This window comes from Dendropsophus ebraccatus, chromosome 15 (genome assembly GCF_027789765.1).
Source record: "Dendropsophus ebraccatus isolate aDenEbr1 chromosome 15, aDenEbr1.pat, whole genome shotgun sequence".
In the NCBI taxonomy this organism is placed as follows: domain Eukaryota; kingdom Metazoa; phylum Chordata; class Amphibia; order Anura; family Hylidae; genus Dendropsophus; species Dendropsophus ebraccatus.
The window spans coordinates 40,290,323-40,309,575 of NC_091468.1; the positions used below are offsets into that span (position 1 = coordinate 40,290,323).

At 45.3% G+C, this 19,253-nt stretch overlaps 1 protein-coding gene across 3 annotated transcripts in view; it reads left to right on the plus strand.

The window, feature by feature from the left end:
- The first annotated feature begins 1,335 nt into the window (after positions 1-1,335).
- Positions 1,336-19,253, plus strand: part of RIN2 (Ras and Rab interactor 2) — a 114,393-nt gene continuing 96,475 nt past the window's right edge. Inside the window, exon 1 of one of the 3 annotated variants that reach the window (XM_069954164.1) lies at positions 1,336-1,410. The gene's annotated coding sequence lies outside the window, so the exon portion shown is untranslated. Of the gene's footprint in view, positions 1,411-1,556; positions 1,639-19,253 lie in introns of those variants that run through there. The other 2 variants (XM_069954162.1, XM_069954163.1) reach the window with 2 other exon arrangements.

Here is a 19,253-nt window from a genome sequence, read left to right on the forward strand (position 1 = left end):
TAGTGGAGAGTGGCAGCAGCGGAGGAGTGCGTGCTTTCCCATAGACAGGCCATAGCACACTGAGACAGGCGGGATTTCACGGCGGAAAGTTCGGCCACAGAATTCAACCTAATTTACTCAGTGTGAACATACCCTTACAGTAAGTTAGGCAAAACTCTAACCTGATTGCTCGACCATTGAATCTCGCCTCCTGGAAAAGATGGATGCATCAATAGGTTTCCTATGGCTGTATCCATCTTTTCCAGGCAGCAGGATTCAATGGCCGATCGGGTTTGGGTTCAGCCTTTGTAAGTTTGCTCATCTCTAGCTATGTGTAGATTTCTCCTGCCTCCTTCTCAGGATATATGACATATCAAAAGGTTTTTTTTATTAACAGGTTCACTTGAAGCCTCATGAGGGTGGATTGACACTTATCATAATTTCCATATTGGTGTATTAAGTCAATTAAACATGTGTTACAGTGTAATGAATAAATTACAATTAGTGATCATCCTATTAAGCAAAAAGACACATATTTCAGTACTGAAGGGCTAGTGTTTATCCTTCAGGAGAGAACCATTAGGCTTCGTTCCCACTGAGCAAAACTAGCGGAATTTCACAGCGGAATTGTCCGCCGTGGAATGCCGTTAGCCTCCCTCTCATAATGGGAGTCTATGGGAGGCACGCGCTCCTGCTCTGTCCACGCTGAAGAATAAACATGTTCATTCTTCAGCGCGGACAGAGCAGGAGCACGCGACTCCCATAGACTCCCATTATGAGAGGGAGGCTAACGCCATTCCGCGGCGGACAATTCCGCTGTGGAATTCCGCTAGTTTTGCTCAGTGGGAACGAAGCCAGGTGTGTGGGGAGAAGTCCGGCAAAATTTTTATTAAAGTATTGTATTGTCCCTGCACTTACTACTGCATCAAGGCTTCACTTCCTGGATAAAATGGTGATGTCACGACCCGTTTTTTTTCTTTTTTAACTGCTAATGATGTTTAATAAAAATCACCTTTATATCCCTTATACACCTCCCCAGCAGTGGCCCATTAGGGTTACACTACACACCCACTTCTAAATTACTGATTAGTATCTGGCTCCCCAGCTGGTGCAACACTACAACTCCCAGCATGCCCAGCCTTCAGCTGTCTGTCAGGGCATGCTGGTAATTGTAGTTTTACAACAGCTGATGAGCCACAGGTAGGAGGACACAGGATTAGGGAACTGGTTAGAAGAAAGCACCTGTCCTGTAAAGTCCCTGAGGGTGGAGGTTCCCCTTATCCTGTGTGTATATGGATTGGCACTAATTGCCACCATGAACTGTCACTCGCCAGCCGGTATAAACCAGTAGCCACAAATCGGAGAACTTCAGGATCAGGAAAACAACAACTCGCCAACAACCCCCACCACGTGAGGGGGCGGCAGAGCTGGGTAAAGTTTGCCCCCCTGCCCCCTCCTTATTGTTGTCATTGTCCTGCCCGGGGGTGAGAGCTGTCTGTAAGTAATGCGGCAGGGGGAGGGACGGGAGGGACGCGCATGCGCCGTGGGATCGCTACTTGAGACTCGCTTCTTCGGAACGTCTCCAGGGGCAAAGGAGACTTCATTCTGCCGGCTCCGCGCACACACCGGGCAGCAGCAGGAGAGGGGGCACCCTGGCAGGTAAGGAGGTGTGCAGGGCACCGGCTGTGGGTGCAGGCTGGCAGCATTGTGTGCTGAAGCCCCCTGTATCTCACACATGTATCCCCCTGTATCTCACACATGTATCCCCCTGTATCTCACACATGTATCCCCCTGTATCTCACACATGTATCCCCCTGTATCTCTCACATGTATCCCCCTGTATCTCACACATGTATCCCCCTGTATCTCTCACATGTATCCCCCTGTATCTCACACATGTATCCCCCTGTATCTCACACATGTATCCCCCTGTATCTCTCACATGTATCCCCCTGTATCTCACACATGTATCCCCCTGTATCTCACACATGTATCCCCCTGTATCTCATACATGTATCCCCCCCTCTGTCTTACACATGTATCCCCCCTGTATCTCACACATGTATCCCCCCTGTATCTCACACATGTATCCCCCCTGTATCTCACACATGTATCCCCCTGTATCTCACACATGTATCCCCCTGTATCTCACACATGTATCCCCCTGTATCTCTCACATGTATCCCCCTGTATCTCACACATGTATCCCCCTGTATCTCTCACATGTATCCCCCTGTATCTCACACATGTATCCCCCTGTATCTCACACATGTATCCCCCTGTATCTCTCACATGTATCCCCCTGTATCTCACACATGTATCCCCCTGTATCTCACACATGTATCCCCCTGTATCTCACACATGTATCCCCCTGTATCTCATACATGTATCCCCCCCTCTGTCTTACACATGTATCCCCCCTGTATCTCACACATGTATCCCCCCTGTATCTCACACATGTATCCCCCCTGTATCTCACACATGTATCCCCCCTGTATCTCACACATGTATCCCCCTGTATCTCACACATGTATCCCCCTGTATCTCACACATGTATCCCCCTGTATCTCACACATGTATCCCCCTGTATCTCACACATGTATCCCCCTGTATCTCACACATGTATCCCCCTGTATCTCACACATGTATCCCCCTGTATCTCTCACATGTATCCCCCTGTATCTCATGTATCCCCCTGTATCTCACACATGTATCCCCCTGTATCTCACACATGTATCCCCCTGTATCTCACACATGTATCCCCCTGTATCTCACACATGTATCCCCCTGTATCTCACACATGTATCCCCCTGTATCTCACACATGTATCCCCCTGTATCTCTCACATGTATCCCCCTGTATCTCATGTATCCCCCTGTATCTCACACATGTATCCCCCTGTATCTCACACATGTATCCCCCTGTATCTCATACATGTATCCCCCCCTCTGTCTTACACATGTATCCCCCCTGTATCTCACACATGTATCCCCCCTGTATCTCACACATGTATCCCCCCTGTATCTCACACATGTATCCCCCCTGTATCTCACACATGTATCCCCCTGTATCTCACACATGTATCCCCCTGTATCTCACACATGTATCCCCCTGTATCTCACACATGTATCCCCCTGTATCTCACACATGTATCCCCCTGTATCTCACACATGTATCCCCCTGTATCTCACACATGTATCCCCCTGTATCTCACACATGTATCCCCCTGTATCTCTCACATGTATCCCCCTGTATCTCATGTATCCCCCTGTATCTCACACATGTATCCCCCTGTATCTCACACATGTATCCCCCTGTATCTCACACATGTATCCCCCTGTATCTCACACATGTATCCCCCTGTATCTCTCACATGTATCCCCCTGTATCTCATGTATCCCCCTGTATCTCACACATGTATCCACCTGTATCTCACACATGTATCCCCCTGTATCTCTCACATGTATCCCCCTGTATCTCACACATGTATCCCCCTGTATCTCATACATGTATCCCCCTGTATCTCACACATGTATCCCCCTGTATCTCACACATGTATCCCCCTGTATCTCACACATGTATCCCCCTGTATCTCACACATGTATCCCCCTGTATCTCACACATGTATCCCCCTGTATCTCACACATGTATCCCCCTGTATCTCACACATGTATCCCCCTGTATCTCACACATGTATCCCCCTGTATCTCTCACATGTATCCCCCTGTATCTCATGTATCCCCCTGTATCTCACACATGTATCCCCCTGTATCTCACACATGTATCCCCCTGTATCTCACACATGTATCCCCCTGTATCTCATACATGTATCCCCCCCTGTATCTTACACATGTATCCCCCCCTGTATCTCACACATGTATCCTCCTGTATCTCACACATGTATCCCCCTGTATCTCATGTATCCCCCCTGTATCTCATGTATCCCCCTGTATCTCACACATGTATCCCCCTGTATCTCACACATGTATCCCCACTGTATCTCATGTATCCCCCTGTATCTCACACATGTATCCCCCTGTATCTCACACATGTATCCCCCTGTATCTCACACATGTATCCCCACTGTATCTCATGTATCCCCATTGTATCTCATGTATCCCCCCTGTATCTCATGTATCCCCCTGTATCTCACACATGTATCCCCCCTGTATCTCATGTATCCCCCTGTATCTCACACATGTATCCCCCTGTATCTCACACATGTATCCCCCCTGTATCTCATGTATCCCCCCTGTATCTCATGTATCCCAACTGTATCTCATGTATCCCCCCTGTATCTCATGTATCCCCCTGTATCTCACCCATGTATCCCCCTGTATCTTACCCATGTATCCCCCTGTATCTCATGTATCTCCCTGTATCTTATGTATCCCTCTGTATCTCCCACATGTATCCCCCTGTATTTCATATATCCCCCTGTATCTCATGTATCCCCCTGTATCTCACACCTGTACCCCCCTGTATCTCAGACATGTATCCCCCTGTATCTCACACCTGTATCCCCTGTATCTCACACATGAATCCCCCTGTATCTCATGTATCCCCCTGTGTCTCACACCTGTATCCCCATGTGTCTCAGACATGTATCCCCCTGTATCTCATGTGTCTCCCTGTATCTCATGTATCCCTCTGTATCTCACACATGTATCCCCCTGTATCTCATGCGTCTCCCTGTATCTCATGCGTCTCCCTGTATCTCATGCGTCTCCCTGTATCTCACACATGTATCCCCCTGTATCTCACCCCATCTCCAGCCTAGTCTTCTTATTGTGCTACAACTTCTGAATACTGATCTGTATGTCCTATCTATAGCATGGATATAATGGTAGTCATAGGGCTACGGCTAAACGGTGACTTTTTCTTCTCCGTATCGTACAACGTTCACGGTCAATGTGCGATGGGCACCAACAGTTGTGGGTGACTGTAACTTCTGCGCCATACTATCCCGTCTCACAGTGTCATGTTCATAGAATTGTGCCACTTGTATGGTACGTTAGAGGTCATGTGACTTCTCTTCTGGGTGCGTAAAGTTCTGTTCATCTAATTTTTTGTTATATCTGTTTCTGGGAAAGGTGGGATACCACCAACGTGGTAACCCATCACCCATCTTTACCGGATCTACCCGGTTATACATATGCCATACAGGGGGTCTAGTATATTGGTGGGTGACACAAAAGAGAAAGAAGCAAAAACAAAAACAACTCAATAGAATTCTCAGCAACTTAAAGCAAAAGAGTATATTGTATATTACATTACTTACTATTATTGTACTCGTCCTACCTGCATCTGAGAAGCCGTATCAGACTGACAGATGGGGACCAGCGACAGTGTGACTGTACATGACATACAGGCAAACGGGAAACTAGGTAAAAACTCGTAAAACTAGAAATAGTTGAATTCTGAAGAAAAAACTAGGTTGAAGTGGTGATTTAGAATAAGGAAAGATGCGTCACCCCTGTCCACAGGCTGTGTGCGCAGTTATAGCTCCATTCACTTTACTAGAACCGAGCTGCAATACCATACACAAACTGAGGACGAGAGTGGCGCTGTTTCAGGAAGAAGGAATCTATTTGTTTCTACTACTGGTTGTGCATATGCATGTAGCAATGTCATGTGGGCTTCCATATTATTAGTATGGCAACATATTTTGTATCTGCACAGCACGGACCTGTCATACAACCATGTGCTGTAATAGTCATTGCTGATCCGGCTATAATAACTGATGATTTACTGCATTAGAATAATCCAGATTTTAAAGTGGTTAAAAACAGAAAAAAATATTCTTTTTTTTTTTTTTTTTTTTTTTTTTTTTTTTTTTTTTAAATAGTTTATTCAGGGTTAAACCAGTCAGTGTAATAGAGTAGAACGCCCCCCTGACCCCAGTATACATAATCCATTGGGCTTGTGCAGTTTAATCCACTGTCTGCCCTGGACTGGTTTTATAGCCGCACCGCGGATCTGGGTTACAGGTGGAATTGCTATGAAACCCGGGAGATGAAAGTACGCAGCTCTTGGCAAAGTCGTCTTTCCCATCTGAGGAAGTGATCTTGTCTGATCATGTCATTTCATGTAGATAATAGCCTGATTCATGTCTATATCATCTCTGATCCTCTAGACTGGAGATCAGACCTACAGAACAGGACAGGCAGTGTTTAGGAGATCCTGTTTACGCTGAACATCGGGTATTTGGCAGTAATGGGATACATGCGCTAGAAATGAATATACGCCTTAACGCCTTAAAGGTAATGTCTTGTATTAGGTTCTTGTTTGAGAAGTGGCTAATGATTTTAAAGCAGTATGTGAAACGTTTTGATCAGTCGTGGACTCCCCACTCTATCTGACTCATTGCAGGAGATAACCTCCATTGTAAGTCTATGGAGTTTCAACTCCTAGAACAACTCAGAAAGAATGGTAAGCTGGTGAGTAAGGGTGGTATTACACGGGCCGAGCAGGGCCCGATAATACCTGTAAACGAGCAGTGATCTGCTAGATCGGCGCTCGTTTACTGGGCCTATTACACGGCCCTATAATCGTTAAACAAGGGCTGCAAGGACATCGTTACCGATGTCCTTGCAGCCCTTGCATAACTATATACATTATCTATCCACGTTCCAGGGCTGCTGCTGCGGTCTTCTCCCCGGGTCCCGCGCGCTCTTACGTCAGAGTGGCCTGTCAGCTGACAGGCCACTCAGCCAATCACAGGCCGGGACCACTCTGAGGTTACAGCACGCGGGACCCGGAGAGAAGAAGACCGCAGCAGCCCTGGAACATGGATGGGTAATGTATATCGTTGGTCGCCGCCCTCGCACCGCTATTACACGTAGCGGTGCCCGGTCGGCGCCCAACAAAAATAGGTCAAAACCTATATCAACGATCAGCCGATGTTCGTTGTATTTATTACATGGAACGATAATCGGGCCGATTCGGCCGATTATTGTTCCGTGTAATAGTACCCTAAAGGTCCTATTACACCGAGCAATTATCTGCTGTATTTGTCCAATTATTGGTTATTACGGACGATAATCGATTAGTGTAATAAAAGGCAACGATCGGCTGACATGCACAATGTTGAAAGACTAAGGACCTTGATAGCAATGATGTGCTGCCGTTGATCTGTGTAATAGGACCAATCTAAAGATTGTCCAGGGAGCCCCCCCCCCCCCCCCCCCCCTTCATTTCCCTGCTCACTGACGGTGCGTGTAATAGCGAGCAGGGAACGAGGAGCAATCGATTGCTCACCTGACAGGGTCCTATTAGGGTCCATTTACACAGAAAGATTATCTGACAGATCATCTGCCAAAGATTTGAAGCCAAAGCCAGGAACAGACTATAAACAGAGATCAGGTCATAAAGGAAAGCCTGAGATTTCTCCTCTTTTCAAATCCATTTCTGGCTTTGGCTTCGAATCTTTGGCAGATAATCTGTCAGATAATCTTTCTGTGTAAATAGACCCTTAGACAAAGATTTGTATTGATTAGCAATAAACGATTACAAATAAGCTTGTTTATCGTTAACCTAAAATTGTTCACCATATTACACAGAACGATAGCCGTTAGTTACGATCGTTATAATGATAGTTACTATGATCGTTTACTCCATCTTTTCCCAGCAAAAGGAGGAAAGATTTGGAATTACAGATATCGATTAGCGAACGATTTTTCAACTGTTGCCTGCAATTACACAGGATTATCGTTTAAATTCAAACGATATAACGATTTTCCGCATAATAATCGTCCAGTGTAATAGGGCCCTTAGCGGGCAGCAGGATGTCCTGTCAAAATCATGTCACCAGGAGCACGCCACCATCACCACCACCGGCAGCACAGTTGATTGCATTGTATACAATGGCGCTGCCAAAAAAAAATTAGTCTTCGACGTGTGTCTGCATCGGAAGCGTGGCGGCAGGATTTTGACAGCATATCCTGCTGCCCGCTAAAAATGCTAGTTAGACTTTAAAGTGTTATTACTTAAAGGGGTATTCCCATCTGAACTAATATAGTTGTACTTGTGTATTGTGTTCAGCCAACAGCAGTCTCACCCAATAGCTGTATTCACATGCACAGTTGGCTTGGTTGAGCGTGCATGTGTTTTCAATAGAGAAAGAGGTCTGAGGCACATTCCTACTCCTCTGGCGGCAGCCTATCTCCCTAGGGAAGAAAAGGAAGGGGCGATGGATATCAGTATACCTGATTTTTATTTCTGCCATCTGGAAAGAGTCTAGAATTTACCATATACATTTCATAGCTGACATTTATCCAATTATTGGCTAGAGATGAGGGCAACTTCGACATGGCTGTATGCATGTTTTCCCGGACTCCTTAGGGCTGTTTCCAACTTCTTCAGCTACCGATATTTAAAGGAGAAGTCCGGTGATTTCTAAAATCAAGCAGGGGCAGGGGGGGAATTGATTACAAGTAGGAACTTATCTCTCTCTGTGTCTGCGGTGAGCGGCGAGACTAGCCCCACCAGCATCCGGGATCGCCGGCGCTGACACCTCACGACCTGGCTGATGGACTGGCCACTCATCCATTCAGTGACTGGGACAGGACACCGCTCCAGTCACTGACTGGCTGAGCGGCCAGTCCATCAGCTGGGACAGATATTTTCCCCCAAGTTGTGTCAAGACTTGGGGGAAAATGTCTGTTGGACGGTCCTGAGGCCGGTCCGGCCGCTCACCCCAGGCACAGGGAGAGGTAAGTGCTTACTTCAATCAATTTCCCCCCTGCTGGCTGCGGCATTTTAGAAATTTGGTTCTGGTTTGGTTTTTATAACGATCAGCGTTTGGACAAATAATTCGTAAGAAAAATCGTATTTAAGATCGCTTAAGCCCATCTTACACATAGGGTCAATCGTTGAAAGATCAGCGAATCAGCGAATTTATAGCGAACAACCGACGACGATTTGAGAACATGTTGAAAGATCACAATGAATGATTTCTCGCTCGTCGCTTGATCGTTCGCTGTGTTTACACGAGCCGATTATCACTCAAATGCGATCGTTTCTGCGAAATTTCGAACGATAATTGTCCCGTGTCAACGCACCATTAAGATTTTAAGGTATTGCAATTTTCGGACACTATTAGCCTTTTTCATTTGATCCCCTAAGGCTCTATTTATACTCTTTTTCTGGTATATTCTGACAGCCACGACCTTCACCCTGCGTTTTGCCCGGCAGCCTCCACAGACCTTGAGCAGCTGCTGGTTGTATATTGCTGAAGTGCTGAACCCCAGCGCTGGTCTAATCCAAGCCTTCTGTCACCTTGCTGGTCACATAGATGTGTTACTGTATCAGACAGGCGAGAGCTGTATAATGGAGGTAGACATGCCTTGGCAATGTGTCTTCCTGCAGCAACTGTCGCATAGTTACATCATGGCCTAGAAGAATAAATAGCAGTGTGTAATACCAGGTCGTGCCATGTCTGGACTATAAGAGGCTGAAGTTACAGTCTAGACGCAGAAGGAATACTTATTCGTATTCAATATACAATTTCTAAATAAAATCACATCCCCTGTTCCCTGTAATATATTTTTATTGGAGAATTGAGAACGGACGTGACCCTTTTAGTGGCTATACAGTAAAAGCTATATGGACTTTTATAAAATAATTTAGATTTTCTCGGATTTGATCATCCTTAATATAATTTACGGATTCATCCATTATAGAATATGGCAGCCTAGCCGCTCCCATTTTCTCGCATTGCACGGCCAAGAGAAGAATTTGGCGATTGCCAGCCACGTGGTGCCGTAGGGACGGGGCTGTATGTTCTTGTACTTGTATGTATTGTTACATAACTTACATGTATAACATTTGTAAGGCAGGGTTATTATTCCCATTGTAGCATGGCCCACAGCTGTAGTCATCTGCATGAAATATGACGGGGTGACTGGAGACTGTTGACTGGAGAGAATAGAGGGCTTGTATTAAAAGGAAATTCTGTTCCTGTTTAAAGGGATTTGTACTTTAACTCCCACAGTGCTGGGTAGGGTTATAGGGGAGGTTGTCATAATCCATCCCGTGCCGTGTACAGTCACACCCAGCACCCCATTGTGCATTACCCGAGCGGACGGGAAGGTTGTGTGCCCCCTGGAAGTCTCTACATCACAGGACCACAAGGAAGGTCTTTTGGAGGTGGAACGTAAGTGAAGAATAGATTTCCAGCATTTCTTGTGACCTTCACTTAGAATCTACCAATATCGGTAACATATGAAACCGCTTTGATAGTATTCTGTACTTTGTGACCTAACATGACCCGCCCTGTATTACATGGGATATTGCTTTATTGTGTACCTTGCTTTAAGGTGTACGCACGGGAATATAGTTTATTCTTGTCAATGTCTTATGAATCTGCCTGTATAAAATGTGTATTATATGTACAATAGCAAAGACAGAGATTCTTCTTAGTATATTATTATTATAGTATATTATCAAGTGTCTGCCTAGGTCTGTAGCAGCCATGTTGGGGGGGGGGGGGGGGTGTTATGGAAGTAAATTTATCCTGTAAATCTGGATGGACGTGAGAAGTTTAACCCCAGCACTCGCTTTATCCTGGAGCCTATACACTGTAATACACAGAACCTGTATGCATTCATTGTATGTAGGCATTCCGCATCTACCTTGCTGTTGGATTAAACATTGTAAGTTTGCGAATACTTAGTCCAGACTTTGAAAGGTGATATAGGGTTATATGGGAAATTGTGTTTTGTCAGCCTCAATGAGTTGCATGGGGGATGGGTTTCGGGTGGAACATGACACCAACCCCCATTAGCTAAGCTTTAGGAGTCTTTTCTATTGAGAAGGGTGGTTTACTTTGACAGGGGTTTGTCCACACATTGTTCTCACTTCCAATGCACTTGCCCCAGTGGAGACAGCTGTTCTCTGGCTACGTCTCAGATCACTGCGGAGCTGGTGTTACCGATCGCCAAGCTGTGTCTATGAATCTGTAAGAGCAGCTATATTGGGTGTCTCTTGCTCTGGAGGAGCTGTCATATCTGTGCATTAAAATCAATCTGTCAGCTGTAATTCACATTCCGAACTGCTGACACTTTGATAGCTGTTAGATCAGGGAGACGTATGGCGCCTTTCATATACCCAGCTTTGCTTTTATAGAACATGCTTCTATTCTACTGTGGAAAGTATCAGAGAGTCTTCCCTAAGGTGAAAAGCCTCCTCGCTCCCTCCAGTACCTCGCCCTGCTACATTGACAGCTGCAAGCCAAACACTAAAGAAAATTATACATATATATTATACAGAACGATAGTTGTTAGTTACGATCGTTACCACGATCGTTATTGCGATTGTTACTTTGATCGTTTACTCCATCTGATCTTAGCAAAACAATGAACAATGTGCAATTACACTGAATGATCAGTGTAAAAATGCGGAACTTGAGCGAATGAATGTGAAATTACAGCGATTACCGATGATTTTAGGTTCAGATCTAAATCAACGATAAACGACACACAGAACGATTAGCATTTAAATTCGAACAATTTAAAGATTTTTCGCACTTTATCCTAGTTCAGCAGCCCCAGCTAATCCAATACCGAACGTTCGGGTTCGGATCGACTCGAACCCGAACCCGGTTCGCTCATCTGTAAAGATCTGAAATCTGAAAGATTTTTGGTTATCGATAAACAATCTCGTTTGCGATCGTTAATCGTTAAAAATCGCTCTGTGTAATAGGGCCTGTGTAATAGGGCCTAAGAGCTATCTAACAGTATCAGCAGTTGGGATCCTGAATTGCAGATGACAGATTCACTTTAAATGGACAGCTGGGTTTATTGAAAACTATGTCATATTAACCTCTGCAGGGAAACTGAACACAATTCCTGACAGATTACGCATGACTATAGATGAGCGTAACTCAAGCATGCTCAAGTCCAATCGTTCGGCAATTGAATATCGGTGGCTGAAGAAGTTGGATGTAGCCCTAGTGCATAGGCTGTATCCATGTTTTCCCCAGACTCCCTAGGGCTGCATTAAACTTCTTTAGCCACCAGTATTTAACTGTTGAACGACTGGACACAAGTGTTCTCAAGTCTCACTCATATCTTCACATGACCACTGTAGGACACCCTGCCATCCACCTGTTTGGGGCCATTCTAATGTAAAGGATTGAATGAAGTAGACAGTACTTTCGTAAGGTTTTTATCCTAAAATCACCTGATCATTGGATAGGTATTACATACCAGATTGGTGGGGTTACTCCAGTCTCTTGTCCCTCTCGTCTCAGCCATAAAGCTTTTACTTGGAGGACTTTGGATAACTTGCCGCGGATTCCCCACCCCTGCGCTCCCGCTTGAACTTCCGCCGGTCCCATAGGCTCCATTCTATGCGCAAGCAGAGTCAGGCAGATATCGTGTCAATTCTTTTAGCGGACAGAGGAATTCGCCTGACCATTGAAGTGAGCCTATGTGGTCGGGCGGAGAGAATGAAGTGGGAGCGCGCGGGGACGAGTGGCGGAATCCGTGGCAAGTTTTCTGTGTGATTTCCGTAGTGTGCACATACCCTTTAACTGGAATAGTGCATTGCTCAGCTGTTTCTTGTCATTGCCATAGACTGCCATAGACTCCTTGTCTTGTGGCTGAGGGAGAATAAGAACCAATAGATTAGAAATGATTGTAGGTAAAATACCTTTACGTAATCTTTTTTACTCTTTAAAATGCATACAGCACTCTTAAAGTTGTTCTGCTCTCGATCGGAGAAGTGCACAGAATGAAAGAGATGACTTTTTGTCACGGTTCTTGCAATATGCGCTGTACTGCCAAACCACAGATTGCTTTTCTCATGAGTTTGAAAGGTTGATTAAAGAGCAAGAGTCTATGAACCAGTACTGTCTATACCTGCTTAGTCCCCAGAAAAGCACTCCACTTCTGTCATCTATTCACACTTACAGACTGCTAGAACTTACAGGGCGGACTATTTCCCGAAGCTGCGCTACAAGTAAATTAAAGTGGAGCCCCACCCTTGGAGCAACAGAACAGAATATATTGGAAGGTTGCTTAAAGTGTAAATCCTTGTTATAATGTTATGATCAGAAAAATGTCCTTCCGTTGTGATGTAGCAGTCTAATACCCTCCTGCAGAATTGTAATATTATCCTGTAGGGATGGGGCTAATACCCTCCTGCCGGGTGGTTAGAGCAATGGCAGCTCTGTAATAACATTCTTCTGTTGCATTCTAATAGTCCCTGTAGGCGTCCTATGCTGCCATCATGGTACATGCTATAATCATGTTCTAATGAGTTCTAACAATATCCTGTAGCTAGTTATCTTCTGAAGTGTGAAATAAGGCTGTGTGTGCTCTAAAGGGAATTACAGCGACATGTGACACCAGTAGATAGATAACACCAGTATATGACAATTGCAGCTCCCTGTAGAATTACCTCTTCAAAGGTTACAGAGTACGCTCAGCAATGTTCCACATTGATCTCAAGGGGACAGACTATGTCTATTGTCATCTATGTCCATGAGGTTTGCTGTAAAGCAGGTCAATAGATGCTGTTAAAAACAGCTCAGGTATAATGGCAGCCCCCATAACAATGGGCAAAAAATGAAATAAGAAAAATTACAGCCAGAAAATACAGGTTCGGGATAAGGAAGGGGAGATCGTCGCACTGCTCAGAAATAGACCGGCGCCATGGGCGGGAAGCGAGCTGCAGTTCAAATAAAGGTCCATGCCACCGCCATCCCCGCGCCGGTCTGTTAAGGTAAAAAACCCAAAGCGATGTACCTGGTGGTACATTCGCTTTAAAGCAAACACAGCTTTTTTCACATTTATCTCAGAAGATAACTACCTACAGGATATTGTTAGAACTCGTAAGTACATGATTAGAATAGCTCTGCCACTGCTCTAACAACACGGCAGGAAGGACTGCTACTGTGTTTCCCCGACAGCCTTCAAAAATAAGACACCCCCACTATCCTAGCAACTAGCCTAAAGTAATACAGCTCCCCGAAAATAAGGCACCCCTCCCTTAAACTAAGGCACCGACGAAAGTAAAGCTTCCGAACTCCCCCATTCCCGAGCCGCCCCCCCCCCCCCGCTCACAGTCGCATGTCCCGACGTTCTGTTGCATGCTGCTGCACTCCTACAGGACGTTGGTGAGTAGGCTGGGAGAGAGACGGGGGAAGGCTGGGAGGAGAGCCCGGAGGAAGGTCGTTAAGAGAGCCAGGGGAAGGCAGGGAGGAGAGCCGGGGAAGGGGGGGGGGGGGGAAGGCCGGGGTAATGGCCAGAGGGAGAGCCAGAGCCTAGATGAGAAATAAGACATCCCCTGAAAATAAGACATAGAGGGAGATTTATCAAACTGGTGTACATTAGAATTGTCTTAGTTGCCCCTAGCAACCAATCAGATTCCACCTTTCATTTAAAAAAAAATCTGTGAGGATTGAAAAGTGGAATCTGATTGGTTGCTAGGGCAACTAAGACAATTCTACTTTACACCAGTTTGATAAATCTCCTCCCTAGTGTCTTTTGGGAGCAAAAATGAATATAAGGCGCTGTTGTATTTTCAGGGAAACACAGTACATCCTTACAGGATGGTGAGATATCGGCATGGAGTGGACTGCTAGTGAACAAGGATTACTAGTCATATCACTTCTTCCAATAGCCAGGCAGTGATTCCCTTAGAAAGTTAGGTGAGGCATTATCTCCAATAATATAATGTAACATTGCAGCTACAGACTGTCATTCATGACAGATCATAGTCCACGTCTGACAGATGTCTTCTGCTTACAATGTGTGACAGTAATACAATATATCACATATAAGTATAAAGAAAACCCATTCAGACATCCACTAACCAGACAATAAACCACTCTGCACTTCCTGTGGTTTCCTATAAGCAGCAATACGCTGATTTTAGTGTTCTGTAATGGGATGTTCATATGAAGTCCCATTGTCTGCCTCTTTGACCACCACTTTACCTCCAGAGCCTCCACTTACCTATGTGGGAATAATATTACCAGCACCTTTTATGCCCGGCAGATTGATAAGGCCTGGACTGTTCCTTTAGAAAAGAATTACAAGGATACGATTTAGGAAACTTGATCACGACCACACTTTTTTCCTTGAAATCTTGCATCTTCTAAAAATCTTCTTCCCATCACAACTAGAGATGAGTGCAGTGTGCTCTGCCATGATTCGTACGAAGCAGCGTACTCTGCATTTGAACCCCGATGTCTGGCTGCTTTGTGGAGAAGGTGGAGCCTGAGGATCGCCCTAAGATCGCCTGAAAAACATGGATAGGCTTCGGGCTGTCTCCACCTTCTCCACGGAGCAGCCAGACATTGGAGTTCAAAAGCCAAACGAGCATGCATTAGAACAGACATTTAGGAGAGTATCAGTAAAGGCCCTATTCCACCGCTATCCTCTATGGGCTGCCCGAACGATCTAGTGATTACCCGGGCAGCCCCCCGCAGTTCCTCGCGGCCCCTCCCGCACTCACCTGCTGACTGCCGCCACGTGTTATCGCGGTGGCAGCGAGCGGGGAACGAGGAGAAAACGAGTGCTCACAGCGCTCTTTTGCTCCTCACAGTCGGCCCATGGAATAGGGGCTTTAGCAATATTTAACTGTCAGGACCCGGGCTTCTGATGCCCTGCAGTTCCTAACACAACCACTGGTGGCAGCAGAAAGGGAGTGTCACCCCTTATTGTGGGGAGGCAGCCTGTGTCAGTAGTTCTGTATTTGCTGGCAGCAGGGGGGCAGTGTCACCCCCACCTGTAACGTCTATTCTAAGGGCCCTATTCCACCGGACGATTATCGTTTGCACAATCGTTAACGATTAACGATCTCAAACGACCGCTATTGCGAAAGACCTGAAAACGTTCACTCATTTCCATGGAACGATAATCGTTACTTATGATCGTAATTGCGATAGTTTTTTCTTTGTTATTTATTCGCTATTGCGTTCGTATCTATTGCGAACGACCGAACGATGTCTTATTCAATGCGAACGATTTGCGAACATTTTGCGAACGAGCAACGATAAAAATAGGTCCAGATCTTATAAAGCGATCAACGATTTCTCGTTCGGTCGTTAATCGTTAATTGCATTTCAACCGAACGATAATCGTTTAGATTCGAACGATTTAACGATAATCTGAACGTTAATCGTCTGGTGGAATAGGGCCCTTAGGGCCCTATTCCATGGCACGATTATTGTTCCCATAATCGTTAACGATAAACAATCTCTAAAAACCGCTAGTGCTAACGACCTGAAATCGTTCACCCGTTTACACGGAACGAGGATCATTACTCATGATCGTTCTTGCGGTCGTCGCTATTGCGTTTGTGGCTACTGCGAATGACCGAACGACATCTTATTCCATGCGAACGAGCAACGATTAAAATAGATCCAGGTCTTATTAAGCAATCAACAATTTCTCGTTTGTCGTTTAATCGTTAAGTGTTATTCAACCAAATGATTATCGGTTCGTCCCGTGGAATAGGGCCCTAATTCTAGCATGCATTAGAACAGACATTAGGGGAGGATCAGTCAGTGATATTTACCTGTGTCAGGGCCCAGTCTTCGGAGGCCCTGCAGTTCTTGACACAGCCACTGGTGGCAGCAGATAAGCCGTGTCAAAGGGCCGCACAAACAATCCAGCAATTGTTCGTGCATGGTGGACAAGCCCTGTAATAGGCTCTATAAACAGGCACAGAACTATAATATCAACGCTCTATACCCCATGCATCAGCCCATGTAATCTCCGTCTTCCCTGTAGGGTGCTTGGGGCCACAGGGTGATAACCGAATGCGGCACCGCATCTGGCAGCTTCCTGCCCCTGACCTAAAGTGTATATTTTTACATAGATTGTCATTACATCCATCCACATATACTAGATGGATGGATGGAACTGCACTATAAGTAAATGCCATTTTTAAACCAATTTATTTTTTGACAGCTGAGTGGTGGTAATATTATTCTGACAAAAGCCGCCACCTTGATAAACCTTATTTCTATGTCCATTGAAGTGAAAATTGCAATTACATTGCATATTTTTGGCAGCTGAGGAATAAAAGCAAATGTCAAATTAGAAGATGTAGAAGAGGAGGCACCATGGCTGATATATTGGAGTTAGTAATTTGCTGCTTTGAGCCTGGGGTATCTATCGCACAGCCAGTGATTGTTTGCACACAGACCCCTTAAGGCTAGGCTGCCTCAATTATTGGCATTTTACACATAAATTATTCTTCCTTTGGTTCCCACGCTTGCTTCTCCTCTGTTATTCCTGGAGATCTGAATTAGCAGTCTTCTTACATCTCATCCAGATTACACCAAACATTTCTCCATAGAAGTGTCTGGACAGGATTTTAATTAAATTTATAATAAAAAATCTTATAATGATAAACCATCATGTTCTGCTTTGTACAGAAGACGCCAGTCTCTTATATATCTTATTATGGTCATGATGTGCATTCAGTTGTCTCGGCATTGGATGAGACAGACGCTTCCATGGAGCTGCTACGTCAATCCACTGATCGCCATGATTGACATAGCTCCCATTCAAATGAATGGTCTTCCATCTAATACATGAATAGCTTGAGTTTGCCGTAGAGCACATGGACAGCGATGTCTTCATGAGACAAACTCTTTAAAGGGGTTGGCCACTTTATAGTAAAATAGTTCAGTGTACAGTTTTAGTAAGTGTACTCACTGCACTTACTGACCGCAGCTCCCTGTGTTCCTCATAGAACTAATACCAGACTCCGCTCCTCCAGGCTGTGCTGTCCTACTCTGTGGTGAGTCTGTCCACAAGATGGCTGACATGGAGGAGCATGTGACCATGCCCCCCCCCCCAGTGTCCAACACTGAGCCTGTATATGCCTATGGAGGACACTGGGGACTGGGCATGGTCACATGATTCTCCATGTCAGCCATCTTATGGACAGACTCAACATAGAGCAGGACAGCACAGCCTGGAGGAGGGGAGTCTGATTTTAGCTTTGAGGTACACAGGGAGCTGCTGTCAGTAAGTGCAATGAGTATACTTACTAATAATGTACCCTAAAAATTTTACTATAAAGTCGCCAACCCCTTTAAAGAACAGCTTTATTAATTACATATTTGTGTTCTGATGACATCCTTGTAGAATGATAATGACGATTAAACTTTGATTGTAAATATACTTTTCTCCTGTCCGTTACCATTGTCAAACATAAGGGGCACTGTAGAGCTGCTTTGCCTTTATTACCCTTACTTGATGGTCCTCCTGTTCCCTCTTAAAGGGGTAGTGCGGCGGTAAAGAATTATTCACAGAATAACACACTTTACAAAGTTATACAACTTTGTAATGTATGTTATGTCTGTGAATGGCCCCCTTCCCCGCGGCCGTGTCATCAGCTGCTCAGTCGCAATTGGCTGAGCACAGTTATGCTCAGCCAATCGCGGCTGAGCATCGGATGACGCTGCAAAGGGCGGCCGAAGAAGATGTCACTGACTGAAGATCGGAGACGGGGGTCGGCACGTGACAGGTAATGTATAGCGCACCACACTTCCGGGTACACGGGTGGGGGTGGTGGGACACGGGGAAGGGGGCCATTCACAGACATAACATGCATTACAAAGTTGTATAACTTTGTAATGTGTGTTATTCTGTGAATAATTCTTTACCGCCGCACTACCCCTTTAAGGTGGCCATACACCTTTAACTAGTTACAGTGTATCCTTGGATTACGAGCATAATTCGTTCTGGGACTGCGCTTGTAATCCAAAGCAAATTTCTCATAAGAAATCATAGAAATGCAGACAATTGGTTCCACACCCCCAAAATAATGATTTTTTTATTCTGAATTACATGTAAAACAAATGAAACAAACATTAAGAAACTGCTGAATATTTGATATTATAAGTTACAGTACAGTATAGAAATCAGCATGTGGTGTATAATGTATAGTAAGTGTATAACCCTGATAACGCAGCAGCAGTTTGTAGATACAGAATGAAACTGCAGATCCCCATAATGCAGTAGCGTAGTACAACAGGCTAGAATAGAGAAGCAGGGCTGCTGTCAGAGGTCTGTGCGGTCACATGACAGCAATGGGGAAGGATGTGTGTTCAGGATGGAGCAATCAAGACTGACAGAGACTGCAGGGAGCATGAAGGAATGAGCAGGGTATATGTGAGCACAGTATAGCAGCACTTTCTGTCCGGGGAGAAAGGGGTTACAGCTATGAAGAGATTACCTCCACAGTCCTGTCCCCTGATGTAAGCCCCAGCCTGAAGTGGATCTGCTATGATTTGAAAGGTGAGG